Genomic DNA, 16,208 nt, shown 5'->3' with positions numbered 1-16,208 from the left:
GAAAGGAGTGTTTGTCCTCCCATATCAGCTAATGCAAGAAAGGAGTGTATGTCTTCACATGTCAGTTGATGTATGGAAGAAGAATATGTTCTCACATGTCAGATAATGCAAGAAAGGAGTGTATGTCCTCGCCTATCAGCTAATGCAAGAAACGAGTGGATGTCCTCACATGCCAGCTAATGCAAGAAACCAGTGTATGTCCTCACATGTCTGCTAATGTATGCAAGAAGTATATGTCCTCACATATCAGCTAATGCAAGAAAGGAGTGTATGTCCTAACATGTCAGGTAATGTATGCAAGATATGTATGTCCTCACATGCCAGCTAACGTAAGAAAGCAGCGTATGTCCTCATATGTCAGCTGTTTGAGCTGAGTGTATGTCCTCACATGTCACTTAATGCAAGAAAGCAGTTTCTGTACTCACTTGTCAACTAGTGCAATGGCTGCTTGTGTGCCCACATATCAGCTAATATAAGAATGACGTGTAAGTTCCCACATTTCAGCTACAATGAGGGTGAAATGTATGCCCTAAGTGATCAACTAATGTAAAGCCAAAGTCCAAGACATGACCAGTCAAAAGCTGAGTGTATGTTTTCACTTGTCAGCATTTGCAAGAGATTTGTGTTTGTAGTCAAATGCTAATTAATGTTAGGCTAACATCTACGTCCTTACTTTTAAAGTACTTAAAGGTGTCCTTGCTTCTTACCTTATTTGAAGATGTTGAGTATCCTCATATGTTGGGTAATATGATTCAATTTAAATGTACTAGCATGCAAACAAAAGTAACGGCAAAGTGTATGCCCTCATACATCAGGTAATGTACAGTATAAACAAGGTAAAAAATGGTCACGTCAGCTAGACTAAAGTTGGCTTGTAGGTCCCCAAACATCGGCTAATTTAAGGGTGAAGTTTATGTCCTCAATGCTCAGCAAATTTAATATCTAATAAGATCTAATCTAATCATTTTATTGGATCTAATACAATCTAATTTAAGACCTATGTGTCTGTCCTCATTTGTTGAGTAATGTGGAGGTAAGGTGTAGTACTTTCAGCTCAGCTAAGAGAAGAGTCAAGTGTCCATCCACACTTGAAAACCAATATAAAGTTGTGTGTGTAGTGCCTTCTCTTTGTATTGATGAAATATTTTAACGGCCTAAGATTTTATGCAAGGTATCATTTTGGTATATTATTATTAGTTTATTTAAAATATTCTCCTTCTTCCCTTAATAATATTTGCTTATTTGTTTCTTTTGACTTAAATGTACATTTGTGTATTATGTGTAAAGCTTGAATTCTTTCAAACTAAATCACATTAAAGAATAAATAAATAAGTATTGATGCTAAGAAAAGTCATCACTTGTATAGAAACTAAAAGCCAGATCAGTGTATGTCCTTATTTGTCAGCTAAAGTAAGCATGCATGCTGCATGTCCTCACTTTGTATATAATACTAAGCAGAGTCCTCACTTTGTAGTTGCCGTGTCAAGGCAAATATGAGGACCTCACTTGTAAGCTGATGCCAGTATAGGTGTGTGCGCATGTGTGTTCTGTAAATGTGTGTACATTTGCCTTTATTGTGCCATTATGAATATGTTTGGAAAATAATAAAATAATAACACAACTATGTCTGATGCAATTTTTAAATTTTCTTCTGAATGGATGAATTCCTCGTGGGTTCAAGGTATTGGTCCTGAAAATATTTTTGTTGGAGAGCAATTGAAAACTTCATACAGAAACACATTCATAACGACCTTAAATCCCTAATTTGTATATGAAACGTTTGAATTATTTAACCAAATGTGTCCTGTGTACTTGAATGTAGCCAAGCCAACGTTTACAGCTTTGTCAACGCATCACACTAGAATCACTACCTTGTAAGACTCATTAAAACAATAGTACTGGTGTAAGCTACCTAAAGAAAGTACTGTGAAGCATTGGTGTAATCTAAATTAATTATAGGGATTTTGTTTAGACAGAGAATTTGCTGAACTATTATCATGGACATTCTCATTATTTGCCTACTTTACATTTTTATGGTTTTATAGGTGGTACTTTTACTATTCGTTAAAAAGAAAACATGTTTGAAGTCTTGTTGAAGCATGTTTCTGCATATGTTTCACTAATTGTTCACATGTGTGTCTGTTTTGCCCAGTGTGTCTTTGTTGCTCAGTGCATTTAGGGACCATGAGGGTTGAGAGTGTATGGGTGTGCTCATGTGTGTGGGATCATGACTGTGTGCGGTGTGTGGTGTGTGTCTCTGGTTGGCTTTGCGCAGGTAGTCTGCATATTCAAAGTATTTATTTTCTGCTTACTGATTTCCAAGCTTAGTATATTTTTATATTGTGAGCATTTAGAGCTTACGTATACACATTTTGCGTGCTTTGTTCCTAATCTGTGTGTGTATGAGAGTATGTTTAGGATGTGTGTGTGCAGGAGGTATGGGTGAGATTATTGGGTGTTTAGTGGGTGTGGCAGGGGTGTATGTGGGGTTGTGTGTAGCTGAGTGTGGGGAGTTTCTGCATAAGTATATGCTATACAAAGTGCATTGTTTCTTTTAATGCAATATATGAGCATATGGATGTGCTCATTATATTTCAAGTGTATTCGTTATGCATATTGTGTTTAGAATTATGTGAGCCTGCTGCATGTGCATATGCTTATTTTCAGGACATTGGGCCTCATTAGAATTTTGGCAGTAGCCTTGCCGGTAAAACCGGCAGGCTGCCGCCAAACATCTGAAAACAACTGGCACCCGCGAATGGGCAATTACTGGGTCATTACGGCCTTGCCGGACCGGGTAATTGCCCATTTGCGGGCCCCGGAATTGAATGCTCCCCATTCCCATTTGAGCCCGATAGTCCTCAATGGGAATGCAGAGGTCGGATGAACTGCCACCATTCAGATTGTTGCCGGTGCATCCGACATGCTGTGCTCTCGGTTGCTGCTCTGCCCGCCAGGTCAGACGAGGCAGACAGAAAGGCACCTACGAGCACAATGCGTAGTTTGCCGGTACGGGCACTACAGTACCGGCAAACTTAACAGTACCGTAGTTCCCAGACCGGTAAATTTGGAATCTGGCCCATTGTTAGTGATTCAGCCAAATTCACTAAAAATTGCAGTGAAGTGAAACGGAAATGTACAGGACCATCTCTGATTTGTTCCTGCTACCTTACACCTCATTCACAATCTTATCTCTACTGAAGTGCTGTATGTGAAAGCACATATTCCACGATCATTGCATATACTGTTGTCTCTGTGTGAGCAAGATTGATTATGATCAATAGAATATGCCCATATTTTTTATACACACAGGCTTAGCTTGGTATGGAGTGTGTGTTTGATATGTAAGTAGGTGGATGTGTGGTGTGGCTGTTAGCACATACGCACACTAGGTCCTGATACCAAAAACAACATGCCCAACTACCGGCTACCCATGCACATTCAAACACACATACCGATGAAATACACTATGTAAGCACCCTGCCCACAAACATTACACTTGGAATTTGAGAACATCCAGAACATATTGTAAGAACACACCCAGCAACTACAATTAATATTCTTGGCTATAAGTAAGCACAATCAATATGCACAGACTATCCAGAACAGCAAAATAAAGTGTTATGCATATATACATGCACATACAAACATGCTGACAATGAGCAACATACATACATATATATAAACGGACACACACAGGAGGAAATGAGTGGGATTTATTTTAAATCTTAAGGCAACTAACTATGATAAAGGTACACTCTGAAAATGTCATGATTGCTATACACAAATGTAAAAATGCTACAAAGGCTCAATGAACCTAAAATCTATCATGCCACAAACTGACCCTTATCTTACAATACACCACTACTTAGTAAAATATTTCATGAAGATGGGTGTTTGTAGTAAATGTCATATTGAAAAGTCCACCATTTGCTGAATTTGGCTTCATATAAATATCCTTAACTCCCATTAAACATTTAGTTTTATTTTAAAGATGAATGTATATAACTAACACACACACGAACTAAAACACACACATACACACACACACACACACACACACAAACACCTGCGCGCACACACACATCTACATGAATCCCTTATTATTAAATGCAGTAGTGTTTACAAGTCTACGGATAGTCTTTTTGTCAGCGTTTATCATTGCATATCTATACATTGTTCTGCTTTTGCATGCAACACATTTTTCTTTGAAAGTCCCCTCCTGATCATCACCACACCTCGTTGCATGAATGTGTTTTTTTTATTTGATGGATGTTGCTGCCCTTTTATATCACCTGAATTAGCCAAGCATGAATAAAATGAGTTAGGCAGTGTATTGATTGTTCTCATGTTTCATCCTTACCTTCATGAAGGTCAGTGCACTTTAGGAGTGTGGAACTAACTCAGATGGGAGCTTGTGAGCATACTAGGATGCAGAAATAAGGAGCCAAGATACTTTAATACGCCATCTTATCTCAGAAATTCAGCAATGATAGGTCAGTCATCTAGCAGTTTGAGGCTAATTGTTCATAATTAATATTGGGTCATAGATTCCTCAATCATTATGACTAAATATTTCTAAATACTAATAGAACTAAAGTCACGTTCAATGTCACATAATTCCAGAATACTCACATCACAGTTGAAAATTAACAGAATGTAACTTCACAGGTGTGTATTTGGTGTATGTGAACGCACTGCCAAATAGGAGGTTTGTAACAGAAAGGTGACCTTAGGGGTAGGAGGGGTACATTTTGGAGTGATATCAGGTAATGGAGAGTGATGGAGAGGCTTCAGACAAAAGAATGCAATACTGCAGTAAGGGCAAAAACACCTGCAACGTCCCAGTATGTAAGCACTCTTCCTATTCAAAGAATGATTGAGGTTAAATCCTTGAAGTTCAGAAGTGGATCCCTGTAGAGATCGAATATGACCTTTCTTATAGTGAACAATGCTAAGGTTAACATTCCTATAGATGAAAAATGCTCTTTTTCCTTGATTATGCACAACTCTTCCTTACAGGCGATTATTAATAATGGTCAGTATGGAGCATGCATTTTCTACTGTCTCCTGTACTGTATCTCTGACAATCTCTTGATTGTATATCTGTTTTTTCCACCACCACTTGTTGTCTTCATTCCTTGGATAAGATGTATAATCAGTCCCTTGATGCCTCTGGGTTTAGTGCACTTTATAAATGAAAAAATAAATAAATAAAATACATGTTCATAGTAATATGATTCAGTTTAAGTATAGGCCATTGTGTGGCATGCATTGTGATAGGGGTGCATGAACTCCCCAGAATTTGACACAAAAGTAGGTCACACCTCCCACAGTGGTTATGACCGACCCAATAGGACTCCTGCAGATTTTACCAAGGGTTCAGCCTCTTCTTGGGTCTTAAGGAAGGTTTTGAGTACTACTGTCCAATCGTGAGGCCCATGCCTGCTTCCAAGTGCAATAGTTGATATGATTCCGACCTAGCCCTGCTGAAACGCAAGTGCAAAGTCACAAAAAAGAAGTGGTTGGCTTCTAGCACATCCTCTGACAAACTGGCCTGCCACCTGCATCAGAGGTAATACATGTGCCTTGTGCATTTTGATTATAGTTATAAGAACCTCCTGTTAGACCCATTTTGAGAAAGGGCTGTACCTTCAGTTTGTGAATGCAGTACTAGAACATAGATTGTGGCCCTGCTGGTTAGTAGAGCCAAATCAATTAAGAGAGCACTACCACTGAATCCAAAGCTGGTTTTAACTGAACGAGGAATACCAAAATACAACACTGTGTTGCAGACATTGGGCATCATTTAGAGTCTGCCGGTCCGGAAACAACGGTGGCGGTAAACCCGCTGCCACCGTTTTTTCCGGACTGGCAGATTATGAGTTCTGCAGGCAGGAGGTGTTACTCCTGCCAGTTTGGCCTGGCGGGAGTAACACCTGCCGCCTGCAGACGAAAATGGAAACACCGGCTCCGTCATAGACGGAAACGGTGTTTCCATTGTCCCCATCCCCATGGAGTACTAAGGGTGTGCTGAATATTCAGGTTTGTACCAGGGTAGGGCAGACCTTGAGCTGATAGATGTCTTTGATGGATGACAGTTTGCAGTAGACTTTAATGGTATCTGTCTATTGGAGGATGTTGTGGCCGGCTGTTAATGATCCCAGGGGCTCCATGTAGAAATTGAAGATCGATGGTGAGAGGATGGAGCCTTATGGGACTCAGCAGGTGACTGGTAGAAGGCTGAATCTGGATGAGCTGATGACATTTTTCTAGGTGGGATATGAAATACAGGAGGAAAGACTCACTGATAAACACATTTATGTATGTATGTCATGTATGTCTGTGTCAAATCTTCAGGTACTTACTCTAATTTAAATTGGGTGGAGGAGTGTCTGCTTGACGTCTATCTGCCTGATTCATGGAATTATTTGCGCCGAAAACAGGGATTTGTGCACGATTCTGCCCGCAAATCCCCATTTGTCAAACAGGGATTTGCGGGCAGAATAGCGCACAAATCCCCATGTTCGGCACAAATAATTCCATGAATCAGGCGGTCTATATGGATGATCAATATGGGGCTAAATGTGTATCCACCTAAACTTGAATCCATGTTACTGAGTCCTATACATTTGACTAAAGTCCCTTCAAAAGTTAATTTCCCTGTAATTCTCTTTGGAATGCCCATTTCCATGTTTAGCACTGTTAGAAATCTGGGAATTCTCTGTGAGTCTGCTCTTTTTCTGTCTGTTCAGATTAAGTAATAAGAACAACTTTCTTTCAACTCCAATTACTTAGGAAAATTCTTGGAAGATCACCCAGATGTAGCGGGTGTTCTCATTAACTCTCACCTAGACTAGAGTGGTAATTGTAATGGTAATGGTAATTTGTGGCATGCAGGTGTTTGCATAAATTGCTAAGCTGCTGCCAGGTGGTGCAATATGTAGCAATTCAGCATATTTTTATATTACCAAAGTGCTCATCCATTTCAAGTTGTTGCTCTACATTGGGTCCTGGTCCACAAACACATTATCTTTAAGATCTTATACTTTACAGTTAAGTGCCTAAATAACTTGCTGATGATTTATCTCAGAACTAATATTCAGCTGTGCCATCTGGTTGAAGCACTGCACTCTTCAAATACATTCTTTCTGATCATACCGGCAAAGATATTCATCGAGAGGCGAGAGAGAGTTTTGTGTTGTGGGTCCAAGACTTTGGAAACACCTCCCTCTAGAATTTCATCAGCTGGGTTTTTTCGTAAACAATTAAAAATGTTCCCTTATCAATAATTGCAAACTTTTCTTGACAGTCCTATGTGTTGCTCATTAGATATTTAATATGCACCCAGATACAGGTCAACCTGTCCATTTCCCATGGGATATGTGCATGACATAAAACTCAAAATCAATCTGAAACTGAAATAAATCAAGCATTTCTTTTACAGAAATTAATCAGCAACTACCTTTAACCACAGAGCAAACCAGACTTCTGATACAAGCTTGCCTACATTGTTTTATTCAATTGCACTCTGACTATTTGTGTAGACTGAGTTGTACAATCATCAGTCTTTGTGCAATTGAGAAGTGGCAACCAGGGCTATGGGGTGATCTCTGGGAAGAAATGATCATCTTTGTCTTTTGTTCATCACATATATGCATGTTGTGTAGTTGCCCTTGCTAAAAATGCACAGCCATTCTGCTGATTAAATATAACCCATTCCCTCCCTCTACCCTAAAGAATAATGTTCGGGCCAATTGCACTTTATACAAGTGTGAAATACACTCTCTTCCCTCCTCCAGATGACATTCTAGTATGATGAGGAGGTTATCTTTGTCATATTCTCTTTTTTGTGCCCTCAATATTCATCCTGAACAAAGCCAACTATAGACCCTAACATCCCTCTAAGTGGCTCCTCATGAGAGAATATTTTAATTAGCACATGTCAAAGCCATCCTCCAGCCAACACAAGAATTAAAATGAATTCAATAACAACGATTTAGCATTGGCATGTGTACAAAACCAATATGTTCAGGAATGTCTTGGAGGGGCAAATGCACAGATTGTTTGGCTGCTGTGTCTGCTGCTGGTTGCCGAGAGAAACAAAAACTGCACCACTCGTATTGGTAGTCTTGAAAGGAGCCACAATTAGACGATATAATTACACTGCATCTGCAATGGAGACCAATCTGCCCTACGGAATCCCCCCTGAATCCACCTTGACAATCCCAAATGAACAGTAGTTGTGACATATGCCGAGTCTAAATAAGTTGTCACTCTGCTCACATTGTGCAGCCTCAAGTGCTTCAATGAGAGTAATTAATACTAGTGCTTGGGCGGAGTAATGACCCGGAAGCCTCAGAGTCAGAAAAACTTCATATTCACCATCCACCAACCTTACCACTACTGCCACAGTATGTTTCTGACCAGTCTCTTGAGCAATCAACAAAATTCACTTCTCCATTTCCAGGGCACAATCACGTACCTTAGGAATACCACCCTCTGGACCTTCATAGCTAGTACAGTCATGCACCTCATCATCATTAGTGATAGGCTCAGTCATAAAGCTGGCTGTATTCACTGTTTTACAACAAAAAATATGAATGGATGGGTTTGAAAGAATCACTTCATATGCAGAAGCCCATTTAGTGCTCCAAGTGGATTTGTATCTCTCCAATATTGCAAAAACAGCATGCTCCACATTCAATGTTAAGGAACACCCCATAACAATAGTTGCATTTTCTCAATAGTGAAGGCAGCAGCAGCCAACGCTTGTTGGCACAGAAACTATCCTTTCATAACAGAATCCAACATGCCACTATAATGGTTAAGGGGTTTATGACCCATTGTACTGTGCTGTGTCAACACAGCAGTCATCATCTGCCTAGCAGAATGTGAGAAGAGATAAAACACTTTAGTGTAATCAGGTGATGCCAGGACGGGGGCAGTAGAAGTTATGTCTTTTCATTCCTGGAAGTTAGTGATCTTCTCATCAGTCCAAATAATACTTTTTTGTTTGTTGCGACTCCTTGAGGGCCTGAAGCAATGGCTTGGTATATGACCTGTAGTCAAAAATCCATGCCCTGCAAAAAAATTATATAAACCAAGAAATGTTTGCATATCCTTAACTGTCACTTGTTGTGGGGTAGTGTGCACTGCTGCCATGTGCCCTGGGGTTACTCTATTACTTCTCTATGAAATCAACTGTCCCAAGTACAACACCTCTTGCTGACAGTATTGAAATGTTTCTCTGTCCACTTTGTACCCCTTGTCAGCCACCAATTTCAACAGTACAATAGAACCCTCCCTGCACTGATGCTCTGTAGTGCTACATTCCAAAAAGGCACCGACATACAGAATTATAGTACTGGGACAACTATATCGTCCAAATCCCTGTGTAACACCCTATTAAAGATACTCAGGGACTCACAGTAGTATGTTGAAATAGGGTGCAAGGGTACGTTACATACTAAGGTAGCAGGATTTGGAATAACTGGAAATTCTGCTTGCACTATGTAATTGAGAGGGTGTGAATCCTGAAACATTTTCCAACTAGCCCCCTTCGCATTCTTCACTGTGTAAATAGCTCTACTACAGGGTGAGTTAGATGGTACTATTATGCCCTGATCCAAAAGGGCCATGGTGATGTCATATATTCCCTCCTCTGCTGCCTTTGATAATGGGTATTGTTTCACTCAAGGTACCAGAGTGGCAGGTTATAAAGTAATATGTATTGGCACAATACTTCATAAAGGTCCCAAATCATGCAGATTACTTGTCCATCAGGTACTTGGGACAAATCTGTAGAAGCAAAAGAGGGAACATTCCCTACCAATAACATGGGACAAGTGACATGTCTGTATCATGATCTCACAGAGGACACACACACCTCCAAAATGATTTCCCCTTCATTGTTGCTGTTCTCAAATAAGTCCTCATCAGGATTGTTGGCTCAATACACAGAACTGTACAGCACTCTCCTATGGTTGGCTCAATACACAAAACTGTACAGCACTCTCCTATGTATGAATCGACTACTATCAACACAATTCTTCACCACTAGAACTCCTCCTATGTCTAATTCAATGATGGTTCCTGCAACAACCTCCTGGGGCTAGGTGGCCTGAACAAAAACTCAGATGGTACCTACCAATATTTGTTTGCTACTTGTGGTATTGCACTAAGCAATATCGTAATACCAAAATCAAATCTGGGACCACTGGGATTCCTCTCACAGCAGATTAAATACCCAATGCATGTAAGGTCAAAATTACCCTCATGACACACATGTCAGGTGTTGAACAGACTACACCCCTTTCTGTAAATGAGATGATCATGTCGAGCTTACTCCAAATGTCGCTTTCCAACAGGTTAATCAGTGTTGCAGTGGAGTACAACAAGGGGTCCCACATCTCCCTACCCCCTATCTTCATAGGTAATTTCTTTTTGAAAGGAACTGATTGAACTGCCCCAGAGAGGCCCTGCATTTCCCTGACCTCGTCTGATAGAGAGAAAACTCTCTTTCTGATACCCGATTCGGTTGCACCTGTGTCTACCATGAAAATGTATGGTTTATTTCCTATCTCCACAGCCACCAAGGGTTCCTCTTCTGGGTCGGCGATGACCTATAGGACTGGTCACGCTAAGGCTCTCTGTGTGCTGTCCTCGTCTGGATATATATTCGTCCCTGGAAAGATAACTGGGTTCCTTCTGACCACTGTGGCATTCTGATAATGTCTCACTGTACCACCCGGAACAGTAGTACTGATCAGAATATGGGGGCCCGTTGTTGCCCTTGATGTACTGCATAAGATGGTACATTACTAGAATGAGGCTCTGGTAGCTTTGGAAAAGATGGCGGGAGCAGGCAGGCCCGTGGGCACCACCGCACAGTAAGGGGAAGGTGGCGGTAACTGTCCGTATGGCTGGAGATATTTAACCGGGCCTCCCTGAGGCTACAGATACATCTTTTTTTGAGGATACGCATATGTTTGTCTACTCCTACATTCCCTTAAAAAATTACCCTTTCACTGACACATCCAACATTGACCTGCTCCGCATTCTCCTTGGAGTCCCATCCCTCCAAACTCCAACTGCCCTCTTTGGGCACCTGAAAAAAATCTCCTCTACCCTGCTGAAATCCCTATGCAAACCCTCCTTGATACCACCAGCCCACTCATTTTCTTCTCCCCACATAGGTAAAGGCGCCGCACACACATCAGCCTAAATTGCCCTGAAATCAGCCAACTCTTCCATCTCCACTGTCGCTACAGACACATCCAACGCAACCTTTGTTAACTTCTTTTTAACCAGTTTCACTTCCTATGCTTATGCTCGCTGCACACTTTCCTTCTGCTTCTCTTTTAACCGTTTACAAATATGGATAATAATAGACTGAATTCCCACCCCAACCATGCACCTCAATCCCCACTATCTTGTCAAACCCCTTCTGTACCTCTTTCGGAAGGCCTCTTTTGACCACAAAATAGAAAATGGAATAACTTGATGTCATGAATCTCCCGTTTCTGCCCGCCAGATCTCTTGCACATTCAATATATATTGGGCAGGGTCCTCATCATCACGCATAGTTCTTTGCATAATTGACTGAATAGCTGGCATATCGGGGTATGCATGACGTAATGTAATGCCGCTTAGACTTGAGTCCTAACATCATTAAAATGCACCCCATCATGGTTATTGTTACACAACTTCACACCCAGTCACCCTTCTTTGGCCCATATGTTATCAGCCTAATCTCCCAAAATCGACCCAAACCAGCTTTTCAAATTATCTACAGCCAAGGTAGTACCAGTTGTATGCTTCTCAAATGCAGATATCCACTTACCCGACCCAGCTGTAAGGGACGGGAATGCCTTTATAAGGTTGTTTTTATCCATATGTGCCCACGGTTATACTGAGGTTTTACCGGTGCCATATGTAGAAATGGAAACTGTGCCTACCTTTGTAAAACTACCTCTATTGTCTCCCCAACTTTATTTTTTCCCATCACCAACCTCTTGGTTCCTGCCATCCGTCCAAACCTATTACCTAGCCTAGGTCCCCACAAATTCCTACCTGCTAAGAAATCACGGGTAGCTGCTCTTCCCCTTCCAACTCATCTACTGTATCCCACTCCTCTTCTCCTTCATGTGCATAGACATACTCTTTCTCTGACTTCACTGCTATCTATCCGAAATAAAATATCTCCTGCCCTCCATTCATCCACCACTACAGAGGTCTCCTGTCTGATCCTTCTCTCTCATTTTAATTGCGGCAATCCACCCTTCACCTTTCTCAGTGCATCTAACAATTATTTTCGTGGTGTTGTATTGTTTCCCTCCAGTCCCTTACCTGTCACAGCGGTTGATGCAGTAGGGTTAGGAAGATTCTGATATTGTGCTGGCGTGGGTCGCAGGGGAGCTGTGATGGTCAAAGGGACAGACATAGGATTAGTGCATCCCAATGCAGAACGTGTGGGGTAACACCTTAACAGGGGGCACCAGTCTGTCTCAACAAGGGCCTCAGGGGCACCCGGGATGACATCCACAGTAGATGTGTTACACAGAGTGATCATTTCACTATCACCTTCAAACCATCCACATGCCTATCGTCCAAATCTTTCACCGTTTTCCATAATTCTAACACTTCTTTTCTATTTTTCAGTTTTCTTCCTTCATATTTAGCTGTCAAGAATGTATACATAGGACTCAATATCTCCTTATTATTTCTACACCTTGAGGCAAAGTGTAGCACAACAAACTTGCCAGACACACCCTGTGTCTCAGTTAACTCACTGCCGGACCGTCTGGGCAACGGGAGCTAGCGCGCAGGTTCAGTCTCACGACCATGGAGACTGCTCCAAAACCTTACCAGGTGAGAACAAGAAGAATGTTTTTTTCTCTTCTCCTACCACAGCGGGGGTAACTAGCACTTCGGTGCTATATGCAAAACTTGTCAATGGTGAATTTTACAGCAGACTTGATACAAATAGATAATTCAAGCCTGTGACTTGCCACTCAGCTTTAACTTGTGATTTTTAGACTAGAAGTCCAATCTATTTTTTCTTCTTTTTTCTTTTTTGTCCCCCTTTTTCACAACAGGGTACCATGATTCTGCCCTGAAGAAGGTGGCAGCTCTAGACCACCGAAACACGATTAAGATTAAGGGGATTCCACCTCCAGTGTTTGGACAGATGAAATATTTCACCCACCTGGGGAACTAACAAACTATCTGGAAGCTGTGTTTCTCTTTCTTTTGTTCCTTTGAGAGCAATCCCTAACACGCGTTGGCAGACCCAATGGGGATTTCTTGATAAAACTTATGGAGTCAATTGCTTTAAAGTTATGGACATTCATACATGAGCAGAATACATCAAACCAATAACAGTAGCAAGAACAATGGCATTTGTTTAATTATTCATTAATTTAAATTTAGTATTTATACTTGTGAAACTTGAACCTCTGGTGTATGAACCCAATACCAAGAGTAGTTACAGTTATTATGAAAATCTCTCTTTGATAAATAATTATTTTATTGTACTTTCATTTTTTCACTTAATTCTTTGGTGGAAGTAAACTTGGGACAGATTTTACTTGTGATACCAAGTCTTCCAATTTTAATCAAAAACATTTTTGTATTAATCTTTTCCTTTTGACCTGACTCAACCCAGGGATGTTTGCCCACTGATATTCTTTCACTCTTACTCCTCTTTCCCTCCAGCACTGGGTTTCTGTTCACCGGGCACTATTGCCTTTTCTAAGTCTGGCTCTTTATTATTCCTCTTAAACAATAGGAATGCGTAACCAAGGTTCCTTACCTCATTTAGCATATTTACACTTTATGTCTTGCATATTAAAACTTCCATATAATTTTTTCTTTTTTATGTAATTTTTTTTTCTTTTTTATGCAAATTGCAGTGTGACAATATCATATGAATAATCATTTATCAAAATGTTATGGCTGGTGTGGCATTTATTTTCTTGATTCATGCACAAATATGATGCTGCTCGGGGAAGGAGTAGATACATGTGCCCCGACTAAAAAGGTATCGCACTAAGTTAGCAAATGTTGAAGGTGAAGAATACCAGTTCTTATACAGCGTCTGATGCTAAACTCTGCATATATTATCTGGGACTGTCATGGTCCAAGGCCCTCAGGACACTCTCCTCCTCTTTGATAGGTGCTTCCCTCGCCTCATCAATTTCCTCTCATCTCCTGCTGTCCCCTCCTCTTCCCCCTTGGCTACCTCTACCTTGCCCTCTCTCTCCTCCTCCTCCTCTGCCCCTCCTAGGGCTCTTTCTCCTCCGCAGGGCATACCTCGGATGTGTACCCCTCCCCGGAAGATTTTTAAGGCTGGCAACCTTCTTCATATTGCCACTCTAAACTCTCACTCTGCCGTCAAACACTCCTCTGACATCTGCCACCTCCTTGAAGAACTAGACCTTGATGTCCTTGGTCTTACTGAGACATGGTTCACGACCAGCTCTGGCACGAGCTTTGACACTCTTCTCCCTGATGGCTACAAGATCCTCTCAGCACCCAGATCCTCCCGGTCCGGTGGGGGGGTAGCCCTGAACTTTCCTGAGTGGATTCCTGCCTCTATCATTCCCACTCAGACCTACTCCTCTTTTGAATGCCTTGTCTGTAGACTTGCTCTCTCACCTACCCATTCTCTTACTGTGGTTACCATCTACCGGCCTCCTGGTCAAATCACCTAATTTCTCTCTGAATGGGCAGACCTCTCCTTCTCCCTCCTGGCCTCTACCACTCAACACCTCCTCCTCGGGAACCTAAATATACATTTAGACTCTCCTTGCTCCTCCTCTGTACTCTCCGTGACCTCTGCGACTCCCTGTCCCCTCCATCCTCCAATCTGGCCCGACTCACTCTGCAGGGCACACACTCGATGTCTTGATCTCTGACCTCCCTCTCTCCATCCCTCTGACCACTCCTCTCTCCTGGAGCGATCACTCCCTCCTCTCATCTCATCTCTCACTCTCTTTCCCCCAAGCCAAGCCTATCCCAACACTGCCACCTACCTTCTCGGACATCCGGCCCATGAAGCGTGTGTCATTTGAGGCTTTTGCTGCCACTTTCTCTCCCCCCTCCACCTTTGGCTGTCTTACATCCTGACACAGCCCTGTCTCTGCTCTACTCTTCAATTTCTGATACGCTTGATGCTCTTGTCCCTGTCATGAGGATCAGTTTGAAGTCCAAAGCCAAGTGCAATTCCTGGTATGACTCTGACCTAGCTACACTTAAACATAAGTGTAGGGCAGCTGAGAGGAAATGGAGGACTTCCTGTTCATCCTCTGACAAACTGGCCTGTCGCCTGCTACAAAGGCAATACCGACTCTCTGTCCTCACCAAGAAGAGAGTCCACATTCAAGCTTGTGTCTCTGCGGCATCTAACAACTCTGCTGAACTCTTTAAAATCTGCAACGAGCTGGCCAACCCTGCTGCAGTCTCTACCCCTCCTGTTGCCTCACAGGCTCTTTGCAATGCCCTTGCCTCTCACTTCATTTCAAAATCCCGGGACATCCTGTCCACCCTCTCCACCCACACCCCTCCTCGTCTCTCTCCATCTGTGCTTGCTGACCCTCCTTTAGCGACCCTCCCACTATCCTTCTCGTCCTTTCCTCTTTTCACCCCTGACCAGGTTGCCAGACAAATCCGATCTATGAAAGCCTCATCAAAACAGCTTCATCCCTTTTTATCTAAAACAATCAAGGACCACATTGACACTCTTGCTCCGGCCCTTGCTGATTTTTGCAACCACTCCTTTGCCTCGGGATCCTTCCCCTCCCCTCTGAAGCACTCCTTTGTGCATCCTCTTCTCAAGAAAACCACAGCTGATCCTTCTTGTCCATCTATCGCCCAATTTCCATAACTCCCTTTCTTGGCAAACTCCTGGAAAAGTTGGCCATCTCTCAGCTTAACCTTCATTCCTATTCTGTTGGCTGTCTCCATGACCACCAGTCTGGCTTCAGAGCTGCCAGAAGCACAGAAACAGATCTCCTGAACATCCGTGAAGATCTGCTCTCCAACCTTGACTCTAACATTCCCTCTGTCCTCATCCTCCTTGATCTCTCTTCTGCCTTCGACACGGTCAACCATACCATCCTGCTCAACCGCCTCCGTGAAAACCTGGTATCACTGATCAGGCTCTGGCTGACCTCTTTCCTCTCAGATCGACCCTCCCAGGTCCA

This window comes from Ambystoma mexicanum, chromosome 3q, assembly GCF_040938575.1.
Source record: "Ambystoma mexicanum isolate Mex_15411 chromosome 3q, UKY_AmexF1_1, whole genome shotgun sequence".
Lineage (NCBI taxonomy): Eukaryota > Metazoa > Chordata > Amphibia > Caudata > Ambystomatidae > Ambystoma > Ambystoma mexicanum.
Note: the sequence above shows the minus strand (reverse complement) of the source record.